The 12,197-nt window shown below is 41.0% G+C and overlaps 1 non-coding gene across 1 annotated transcript; it reads right to left on the reverse strand.

Annotated features, from left to right (window-relative positions):
- Positions 1-10,732: 10,732 nt before the first annotated feature.
- Positions 10,733-10,805, reverse strand: TRNAV-UAC (transfer RNA valine (anticodon UAC)). Its single transcript has one exon. It is a non-coding gene; the product is annotated as a tRNA-Val (tRNA).
- Between the last annotated feature and the right edge of the window lie 1,392 nt (positions 10,806-12,197).

A 12,197-nucleotide genomic window follows, 5' to 3' on the forward strand; every position in this document is an offset into this window, starting at 1 on the left:
AAACAATAGCCATCTTATTATAAATGATGACTCTGGAGTCAGGAATTCAAGCAGGGATCCTTGGGCTAATTTTTCTGCTCCGTGTGATGTTGCCTGGGGTCACTCTTGGTATTTAGCAAGTGGCTGGGCTGCTCTGGAGGGTCCAGGATGGCTTCATACATGGAACATCAGTGGAAATGTCTGAAAGGCTGATCTCAACTGGTCCCTCTTCCTCTCTGTTTAGTCCCCTTGGCCTCTCCAGGTATTATCTGAAGCAGAGTTGTCAGGCTCCCTACCTAGTAAGCCCTCTGAAAGTGAGCAATCCAACAGACAGGAAGTGGAAGTCAAAGGACAGGAAGTGGAAGAAGTCAGTTTCTTAACAGCTGGGCCTGAAAACTGTATAGCTTCACTTCCATTCTGTTGGTCAAAGTAGTCATAGGGCCTGGCCAGATTTGAGGGAAAGGGACATAGACTACACTTCTCAATGGGAGGAGTGTAAAAACAAGTGAGATCAGCTTTGTATCACCAGACAAATACTGTATTTTCACATAGTAACCCCAAGTTGTGGTTGAATTTGGAATATATTATATGTATGTGTGTGTGTGTGTAAAATTCCTATTTTTCAATTGAAAAAAGTGAGCCTTAAAGAGGCTGAATAATTTTCTCAGATCACACAGCTAATTACATCAGAGCCCAGGTAAAACCTAGGTTGGTCTGATACTGAAAATTATGTCATTTTCTTTATACCAGCCACAGAGAAATATTTCATGGTATGTCTGCAGATAGGACTCAGCTATGTATTGAGCACATGGATCTATTATATGTAGGAAAGGAGGATAATGGGTAGAAACTCCTTCTCTCATGCTTGTGTAAGAAAGACAGCAGAAATTTCTAGCAAAAGTTGGTTAAGTGGGATTAAAACCAACGATGGCTTTAATTCCCATCTATCAAGTCACATGGGGTGTAACTAACAGAGTTAAACTGTTGGGTTAGAATACCTGGCTCTCATGAGGCATCAGGTTACTCTGGAAGCTCGCCAAAGAGGATGCAAAAGGTTACAGCCATCAACTTTACATCAGTTAGGTTTTGCTGCGTAAGAAAGCACCCTAAAACTTGGTTGCCCTGGCAGTTCTTCTAGACTCAACAGTCTAGGCTGATCTTGGCTAGGTTCCCTCATATGTCTATGATGAACTGTTGGTTTGACTGGTCTGGGGTGGCCTCACTCAATTGTCTTGTGGCTGGCAGGCCATTTGCCTTGTGGTAAACCTTGCTTCTCCTCCATGTGACTTCTTATCCTCCAGCAAATGGCATCAAATTCATTCACATGGAAGCTGCGGCATTCCAAGAGTGATAGTGGACAAGGCTTTTTGGGGTCTGGGCTCAGAACTCACACATCCTCACTTTCATTACAGTCTATTGGCCAAAGCACATCACAAGTCCAGCTTAGACACAAGGATTAGGGAAATGGACTCTGCCTCTCCTCATAAGTTGAACTGCAAAATCACATTGAAAAAGTCTGGATAGAGAGAGAAGAAGAATTGTAGACAAGTTTGCATTCTAAAACAAGACCAGTTGGTTGAGATCTCCTACATCATTCAGAACATGGCAGCCAGATGTAGCCACCCACAACTCTGATAAATTGATGTAAATGGAAATGTGAGCTCTGTGAGTTCAACCAGAAACTCTATCCAGATAATTAATCTATAACAAAATTAATAAATCCAAAGGACATTACGAAGAACTTTTCATTATTATAATCCAGAGATAGTTTTTTTTTTTTAACTTATTATGGTCCATTGTAAAGTCTATATGTGTAAAGACTGTTTGTTCCCAGGCTCTTTAAAGCTGGTCCCCCCTGGAAATTAAATATGATTCTTTAAACTCATGCATCAATATTCTGCAGTAAACCCAGTGAAAAAAAGGAAAGAAGCCACATGAACTGAAACTGTACAGCAAGAATCCAATGACAATTTAGATTCCCTAAAAGGTCGAAACATATGCCTTACATTTTAATTACTACTACAGGATTCATATTTGAACTTAAACAGTGAGAATATTTATTGAGTGCTTTCTAAGTGCCAGTATTTAGTATTCTAAGTACAGTATTTGTACTGGGCACTTGATTTATCTCATATTGTTTAATCCTCCCTGAAATTTATGATTCAGGAATGAACACTAGCATCTCCATTATTCATTTAAGGACATTGAAATTTAAAATGGATGTAACATTGCTCAAAATTCCTCCCTGTCCATTAAGAGGCGGGGTCTATTTCATCTCCCTTAAATCTTGGCTCCACCACGTGACTTGCTTTGGTCCAGGGACATTAGTAAATGTGATGCAGGCTGAGGATTGAAACTCACTTGCACATTAGGGCTTGCTTTCCTTCTGCACTTGAGATCCTGGGACCAACATATGAATGAGTCCAAGCTGCCTTGCTGGACGATGGGAGACAACATGGCAGAGATCCAAGATGGACCAGCTGAGAGTCAGTCAGCACTTGGCCAATCACCTGTCAACTTCCAGACATGTGAGTGAGGTCATCCTAGATCATACATCCTCCAGCCAACCCTCCAGCTGTCCCAAGCTAGTGGGAGCAGAGCTGGGAGCCAAGACCACGTTATCACATTCCAAAGCTTATGTCCTTAATAGTAACACTGTCCTGACTTCTCCAAAATGTGTACTGTTCCTCAGAATGTTGATGAGACTTTACAGATGTTAAAGCATCTGTAAAGACTGCTTGGCACACAGGAAAGTGGAGGCAGAAATTTGCCTTGCTTATGAACTGCAAGTGTCTTTACGCAGACCAAGGACCCTCAGGACAATAGAAACCCATGAAGATTTTAAACAAAGGTTTAGACTTTTAAACAAAGGCTTGGAGGGATAAAATTGCAAGTAGCAGGGACAAAGATTAAGGAAAAGGGAAGAATAGGAGCAGAGAAACCAGACACAGCAATCTAGGGGTGAATTGATGAAGCTGTGAGTCAAGATGGCAACAGGGATCTACAGGACGTGACTGTTTAATCCTATGCCCATCTCCGTAGGGCATCACTTCATTTAAGTACTCTTCGCTTGAACCGCCGCAGGGATCCTGACTTACAGAGATGCTAATATACAATTTATTTGAAAGTTGTGGGGAGAGAGAGAGAGACTAAAGAAGACTGAAATATAGAACCCATGTATTCTCATTTGAAAGTCCTTGATCTGAAGCAGGAAATTAGAGTTTTGATCCTTCTCTGACATCATTTACTTTGGAGCTTGAATAAGCCACTTTACTGCAACCCTCTGGACTCAGTTTTCATCTCAGTCCAAAGGGAATTCTTTGAAGGACGGTGCTTGCTAAGGTTAAAACATTAATAAATATAGTGTATTACTGATTTGTAAAATGCTTTTCTCTATGAACACTTCTCATGGCAAGATACTTACAAGATCAGAAAAAATTAAATGGAATTTAGCAGAATCCTTCTCATTAACTTCCCACTAGTATCAACTCTTCGATTAATTAGAAATCCAGATTCTCTCTAATGTCTTTTGGGAATTTAGTCTAAAGGTTCAATAGGCTGATCTTAAAGAAATTGGCATCCAGGAGAAATTTTTCTGGCTTCATATTATACTTACCAAAAGATTTAGAAGTGAATGTTCTCAGTGTGGCTTTATGCCCACTGAATCAGGACATAAGCTCTTGGTTTCAAATCCGGCCCATCTCTTAACAGTTGCATAATTGTGGACAAGCTTCTTAACTAGTCTGTGTCCCAGTTTCCTTATCTATAAAATAGCATAAAATAATATCTATTTTATAGGATTGCTGTGAAAGGTAAATGAATTCCTTCTAGATCTGGTGCTTAGAAGGTTGTCAGTCCATTGTAAGTGCTATATTAAAAGGTTACCAGTTAGGAATATTGCTTTTTATTGTAGACTGAAACCTCTTCTTTCTCCTACAAGCTTAAAAAGATCAAGAAAAATCCTTCCTCATTGTTGACCTTAATTTCCCTCTCGCTAGCTACCGCTGTAGGTCCTTAGTCGTCCCTGGGCTTGCTTCCTCCTGATACTATCATAACAGCAACGAATCAAGGGATATGGGTCAGCCTAATTATTACAGGAAAGTGATCTCCCATGACCCAGAAATCACTGTGGCCAAGGGCAATTTCAGCCAAAGCAGTAGAACTAGTTGGACCTCGTAAGGGTTTGTCACGGTTTCTCAAGATCTTGGGTTTTCAAGTATTTTTCTTTTCTGAACAGTAGAATCTGTTTGTCAAATATAACATTTATCCTATATTGAAGGAACCCAGGGCTCCTTCATTACATTAGTCCAACACTCTCATTTAGAGATGAGTTCCAAATAGATCAGGTGACTCTGGGGGTCACACACCTGTTCAGTGGGAAAGCCACGGAGGCATTCAGATACTCGTCAGTCAGAAGCCAAACCACCGTGTGCAGAGTTTCCAAAGAAATGGCCGTGAAAGCCCATGTCCCATCCCAGGGCCCACTCAGCTAGACGAGGCATTTAGGAAGCATCTGAGAGTGGAAAGGAAGTGATGGGAGAAGAGAATTCTTCTTGGAGGGCTGTTGGGCCCCAAATCCCCAGCCCCAACTCTAATCGCTGCTTCCTTCCTCTGCATGCTCCTTCATGCTCCTTCATTCTCCTTCTCAGACCATTCTCATCAGTGAAGGCACATAGTTCACTCTGGACTCAGGCAGTCCACTGTCTTTGCCCAGATTCATACTTTATTCTGGTTCCCCTTATAATCATGGGTAAACAAATGCTAAGTTGTCCACAATTCTGCTTCCCTTTCCTTCTGTAGTGAGCGTATTTTCACTCCACAAAATCTGAGTTTCTTCTAAATTTTCTAAAGTCACTTTTTTAAAAAAAACCTACCAACTAAACATAATTTTTCTTTGATCCAACACAAGAGTGCCCACTCTAAATTTCCTTTCTGATCAATACGTACCACTCAATGCTTTCCACATGCAAAAATCTCTTCCATAACAGCCTCCCTGGTACAGGTTAACTGTTTCATACCTTTGAGTATTGTTTCTTTTAAAATGCAAATCCCTGTCAGGCTGAGCATAGGCACTGTTTAAAGAATGAGTGACTCAGATGAACTTATTTACAAAACAGAAACAGACTCACGTGAAAAACAAGCTTATGGTTACCAGGGGAGATGGGGGTGGGAAGGGATAAATTGGCACTTTGAGATTTGCAGATACTAAGTACTATATATAAAATAGATAAACAACAAGTTTATACTGTACAGCACAGGGAATTTTGTCAATATCTTATAGTAAACTATAATGAAAAAGAACATGAAAAGGAATATATGTGTATATATGTATGACTGAAACATAATGCTGTGCACAAGAAATTGAAGCAACATTGTAAAATAAAAAAAAAGAATGAATGACTCAAGTCCTTTCTAAGTAACTGCTGAATTTTATTGGGAACAGTGTAGGGATGTCTGGGTGTGTGTTGTGATGGTAAGGATGATGGATGAGAAAGAAGTGGACCTATTATTTGGTGAGTGACCTGGAAATTCTACCCTAGGTTGAAGGCTCAGAATCCAGGGGAAGATAAGCATCTTAGATTTCCAGGACAGGGCAGAGAGAGGAGTGGAGAGACCATCAACAAGCATAGGATCCCTGAGAGGTGAGATAAATGCTGGAATAAAGATCTTCAGTTACATCATGATCATGCCTGGGACTTCAAGTTCTGTCTGTGCACTACCCACTGTTGAGGAGCTCCCACTGACTTCTCCTCCCGTCACTAACTATGAGTGCAGCCAAGAACACATTTCTTCCAATGTGAAAAAAAAAAAGGTTTAGTCATTACCCTTAACCAATAATGTGGAAGAGATTAGAAAAAATAAATAAATAAACAGGGAAGAAAGCCATCACAGATTTCCCTGAAAATTAAATCAAATCTGTCTCCCAGGAGTAAAGAGGTTATTACTGATGGAGGGCTGGGCTTTGATGGCATTTTAGATTAACTCGATCCCAATAAAGACGGAAGTCTTGGAGCCAGCTATCTCCAAATGCAGGTGCGTCTGGAAGGTTCATTCTCCTTGGATGTTAACAATATATTGCACGATGTAGCTGGAAATCAGCCTCTGAATCAGTATTTAATCTGACTGGCTCAGACAGACAGCAATCTAGGGAATCAAATAAATTAGTCACTGGGTTTTAAAGGAGACCCTCCTTCACAAATCTGAGGTCCAATGCGGTGCCATGTGAGAAGTTACGTGGTGCAGTTCGCTGAGGGGGTGAATTTAAAAAGAACAGGATTTCTAGGAGACATGGCCTCACAAAGCACTTCTCTTCCCTCTCCTCTAGTTTCTGAGGAAGTGTTCCGTGTGCCCGCTAACCTGGGATGTGTTCCTCTTCTGTCGGCCCACAATTCCGTCTACTTTCATTTTGAAATTAACCTTTTGACATCTTTCCACTGAAGGAAGAAAACAAAGTCCAAACGGTAGTAGGGAAAGCATGGCTGAGAAACGGCCTCTGTGGCCTACCATGACATCTTCATGGCTACTTGTTAAAGGCTAATTCCCTTTTCTGTTCACTGTTTACACACGTCTCTTGAGCTCTGCTGATGCCTTGCTGGCTGTGGTGCCTCTCTATTGCTAAGCGTTCTCTGGCTGGGGTTCAGGGTCATGCAATTTTTATTACGCCCAGCTCTGCTTGTGAAATTATCAAGCAGGGACATCAAGGGCCTGTGTTGCCATAGCAACAAAGCTATGTCAGACCAGCTATCCACCCACAATTCTCAGATAGTGGACCTAATAACTTCAGCACCAACTCGGGGTCAGAAACTATCCATCCTAATGGTGGATTCCTTCATGTGCTCTGTTACCTGGAGGTTACCAACATTTTCAATCATGCCTAGGGATGTTGAAGTTTGAGTGACATGATGCCTGCAAAGCATGAAGCACAGAGTGACAGTAATGATGCCAGTAGCGATCAATCTCTTTGTGGCAGATTCTGTCCTTATCACTTGTCATGGATCATAGTAATATTCACAGCTACACAAGAGGTGACATGCTATCCTTATCCCCATTATACAGATGAGCAATTGAGGCTTAGTGTGATCAAATGATTTGCCCTTGGTCGCAAAGCTGGAAAGTGATAGATTTCAATGCCGGCAGCATGATGCCAGGGCTGGACTTGAGTAATAGTTTGCCTGTCAATGTCTGACGAGGTCCACTCACTGGTTTCTGCTTTGTCTTCTCACCTTGGGCTTCAGTGATTCCAAACCACGTGGTCTCTTATGTTGCTCCTTTCTTCCTCAAGCTTTCCCTTCCTCCTTCCCCTCTGCAGGTCCAAATCCTCCTGGGAGGGGTGATAATCAAAATATTCAATAAGAGATCATGCTCGGGGAAAGAGTACTTAGGCTCGATGCACTAGCCTGGCCCTGAAGGACCACTGCAGCCCCAGGGACAAAGCCCTTGCTGGCTGGTTCGTGTGGGCAGCTCCACAGGAGGGACCTAGTGGGCAGACAAGGAGTGCTGGGGCGAGGCATGGGGCAATGCTTGTTACCAACGGGTATGGACATGCCAATGTTGTAGAAACTGGTTCTGAATTTCAGCCCTGACTCCTGTAAGTCCCTGATCCGAGTTTCTATTCAAGTATCACTTAGATTCAAACACTCTGGGCTTAGTCTTCACACTTTATTTTTTTAAATTGAAGTATAGTCAATTTACAGCTGTGTTAATTTCTGGTGTACAGCATAGTGATTTTGTTATACATATATATGTGTATATACATATATATGTCATTTTTCATATTCTTTTTCATTATAGGCTATTACAAGGTATTGAATACAGTTCCCTGCGCTATACAGTAGGACCTTGTTGTTTATCTACTTTATATGCAGTAGTTAGTATCTGTAGATCCCAAACTCCCAATGTCTCCCTCCCCATCCACTTCCCCCCAGTAATCATAAGTTTGTTTTCTATGTCTGTGAGTCTGTCTCTGTTTTATAAATAAGTTCATGTATGTCCTTTTTTTTTAGATTCCACACATAAGTGACATATGGTATTTTTCTCTCTCTTTCTGGCTCACTTCGCAGTCTTCACTCTTTATTTTGTTCTCTTCTTGTTCCTGCCTCATCTGTCTTACAATTTTGTGTCTCTGTCTGTCTTTTGTACCAGACTCTGCAATAAGTAAAGACAGTAGACTCCACCTGTGCATCCCCTTTGCCTAACACACTGTTGAGTGAATAAATGAATCTCTGCATCTGGCAGTGTTACCTTTTTCTGCATGTTTTGGATCACCAGCTAGACTTACAGAGCTTTGAATGTCAGAGCGAGAGTTCACATCTCTACTTCTGGGTGCCAACAGTTCTCTAACACAGGCTCCACCCTCAATATGGAGAAGCCATAATAATTAACCATTTATAACTTTCATGTTATTGTGCACTAAGTAACACACCAGACAAGAGTTGAAATTCAGATATTTTATACACACACACACCCCCCTATACCATGCGCATTTAAACATATCATAATAACATATATATGCTGATCATATACACACACACGCACTCACATACAATCTTTGAAAAACAAAACTCCAAGGGCAGACATTTTTATCTCCACTTTGCAGGAAAACTTGGAACCAAAGAGCCAGCACCTACATTTTTTAATTCATTTCAGCCACTACCTGCAAACCTTTGATGTGCTGCTCCTTGACACCAGTACTGAGGGCAGGAATCCAGTGGTCAAATTTTAGAGTGTTTCATGCCTTTTTGGAGCTTTCAGTAAGTGACAGAGATAAGATTAAAAATTGTAATAATGCAATGAAGGGAAAAAGGATGCTATTAGGGAGTCTACCAAGGGGACTATAATTTCAATTTAGAAGGGTTGAGGACATACCTATATGAAATGACACCCTATCTATTAAGGAGCTGGGCTAGAATTTGGGTCTAACTCTGTTGGGCTGATTGTGGACAAGATGACATCTATGTGCTTCATTTTATAGAAGAAATGTGTTCTTAGCAATTTTTTTAAGTAAAAAATAACTATTTTAATTCTGTATTCATTTTTCAACTAGTCACAAAAGAGAGGAGAAACCCTTTAGGGTTTCCCATGTAGAGATCACTTTGTTAGCAGTCATTATATGTATTATCCAAAAATTACTTGAATGCCTTCAGTGGTCAGGAGCTCACTATCTCAAAATATAGCCTATTTCACTGCCAGTAACACAGATGACTTATACACTCACATCATGTGCTCAAATATTCATATGTTCATAGCGGCAGTGTTTACAGTAGCCAAGACATGGAAGCGACCTAAATGTCCATTGACAGGTGAATGGATAAAGAAGATATGTTTTATATATATATATATATATATATATATATATAAATACTACTTGGACATGAAAAAGGAATAAAATAATGCTATTTGCAGCAACATGGATGGACCTAGAGATTATCATACTAAGTGAAGTAAGTCAGTCAGAGAAAGACAAGTATCATGTGATATCACTTACGTGTGGAATCAAAAAAAATGGCACAAATGAACTTATTTATAAAACAGAAACAGAATCACAGATATAGAAAATAAAATCACAGTTGCCAGGAAGAAGGCGGGGGAGGGATAAATTAGGAGTCTGGGATTTGCAGATACTAACTATTATAAATAAAATAGATAAAAGCCCTAGTGTTGCACAGAGAAATACATTCAATATCTTATAATTACCTATAATGATAAAGAATATGAAATATATATATGTATAACTGAATCACTATGCTGTACAGCAGAAATTAACACAACACTTTAAATCAACTATACTTCAAAAAAAAAAGTTGTGAATCCTAATCTCTGTCCTTGTGTCATGTATCTGAACCATCTCTCTGAGGTCATTTTTGAAGCTCAGTGAAGTCTCTCTCCCTTCTAGGATGCTATTCCTAAATAAAAAAAAACAAGAATATGGGGGCAGGAGACAGTTTTAGCCATCATCTCTAGCCCTGTGTTTCCCAATATGCGGAACAGATGTGCTTTTAAAAAAATGAGCGTCACTTGGTGAGACGGTTACTCACTTTACATTCTCTGTCAATCGCCTTGCTAATGTCATGATGAAAGTCTCAGGGCGGTGCTAGCGTGTCTTCAATCTCTCTCTGACACTTGCTAATCTCCCTTTTTAGCAAAGAGGGGGCAGGTTCCAGACTGAGAGCTTTTGGCAGACAACCGTTTTCACTGTCAGGGCTTTATGTTGTCTGCCAGAAGAGACCTCATCCAGCAAACCTAAAACCTAGGCTTGATAAGAGCATGGTACAACTGGGAAAAAGGACCTTGGCATTAGCCGGTGTTCCAGAGAGCACACATTTCCAGTCATGTGCACCTGAAGGCCAGGACACGTGCCCCTTCAGGAGGGACCCCTTCTGCACCTCCTCTGCAAAGCGAGGCTTAGTGAACTGGATTTACCAACATTGAAGAAAACTTTCCACTTTGCTTACATCTGTCTGTTGAACTGTCCTGTTGTGCCAACTTCACAGTGTCACCTTGGTTTGATGGAAAGTAATACTGATTCCCATTTATAAGTAAGGCAGAGGGTTTTTTGTTTGTTTGTTTTGTTTTTGTGAAATGCATTAATCTGAGTAAAGTAAAAGACGTGATCTTTCCTCTCATCAGAGTCACCGTCTATTGGAGAAGATATATGATGTTGATTTCCACCCAGTAGAAGGTGCAAGAATCTTCCATCTGGTAGAAAAAAATAACTCTTAAGGTGACTGTTCAAATGGGAATATAAGCAGTCTTGTGGTTCCACTGGGAATTGAACCCAGGCCCTGCTGCGTGTAAGGCAGCTGTGATAACCACTACACCATGGAACCTTAAGGTGACTGATAGAGATCTTAACCAGGTTTGTATCTGAACTGATCATCTCAGTCCATCTTTGCCAAATGCCTGTAATAACCTCTGATTCTCTGTTTCTCTTTGGAACTAATTTTCCATGGTCCTGGTCCCCTGACCCCATGGAGTTGAAATCTTTGACACATGTTCATTCTACACTTGTAGATGAGCCATGTTTTAAATTTTTGAAAAACAAAGCAAAATAATTAGTCTTTGACCACACTGAACAATCAAAACTCAGCAGTGATTCCTTGATCATGTCCATTGTGCCAGGCACAAAATAAACATAATTAAAACCTGTAGTAAGTGCTTGGAAGAAAGACGTTGGTGTGGGGTGAGCTTAGTGTTTTTCTTTGTTTCAGAGTCAAAGAAATGAAAGAAAGGAAGTTAAAAATGTGTCAGTGATTATACATGCGGTTCATAGACATGGGAAAATTGGGAAGGTTAGCAGGTGATTGGCTGAAATACTGCAGTGTCCGGATGTCTCCCCCTACAGACAGAGTCCTAGAGACACAAGGAGGCAGCCCCTTCCCAAGCTCATAAGTGGATCAGTTACCACCCCCACCTCCAGCAGCAGTGACACCCTTCCCTGCCTCCCTGGCCATTGGGTAGCATACACGTGGTCGGAGACAGTGGACTGGAAGGAAGGGAGATTGCCCATGACAGAGGCCACCCCTAAAAATGCCTACTACATACCTTTTTATTTTCTCTTAGAGGTACAGGACTAGGAAATGCTTTGCTAGCTCCCAGGGAGTCATGTTCTATTTGGGCTCAAATCATTTCAATGACAGACAAATGGATAAAGCTTGAACCATGATTCTCAAACTTTCTTCTGCCTCAGTCTTGCTCATATGCCCAGAACAGTTCCAACAGGATCATCTTTCTAATAACAAAACAGGGTTTGACTTCAGAAATTCTGGGGTGAAGAGGAAACTCAGGTTATCGGGCAAAGCTGCATATCCCATGATGGAGCAGTTTTATGCCCAACTGCCCTTCTGAGAATCCCAGGCAGGTGTTTAACTGCACAGACCCACGGACTAAAACAGACACCCCTCAGCCTATTAAGAGGATGTTGACTCTCTCGTCTTTAACACCTTCCTGCCTTCGCTGTCAGAACTTCCCACCACTATCTTGACACCCTTCCCTCTTGGAAATCAGTGGCTTCACAAGAAAAACACATCCCAGTTAGTTATCACATTTGATTAAACACCTCACCCTGAAGTGTAAATATTTCAGTGGCCCCTCCTTTCACAGAGATATTTGCACCCCTTGGCTTTAAAGCAGCCCTCTCAAACAGTGGAATTTCAGCTATCAGGAAAAGCCAGATAAAGTGGATATTTTGGGAAGGAGGATTTCCCAAAGTCTATTCCTCA

Source organism: Vicugna pacos, chromosome 19 (genome assembly GCF_048564905.1).
Source record: "Vicugna pacos chromosome 19, VicPac4, whole genome shotgun sequence".
NCBI lineage: Eukaryota > Metazoa > Chordata > Mammalia > Artiodactyla > Camelidae > Vicugna > Vicugna pacos.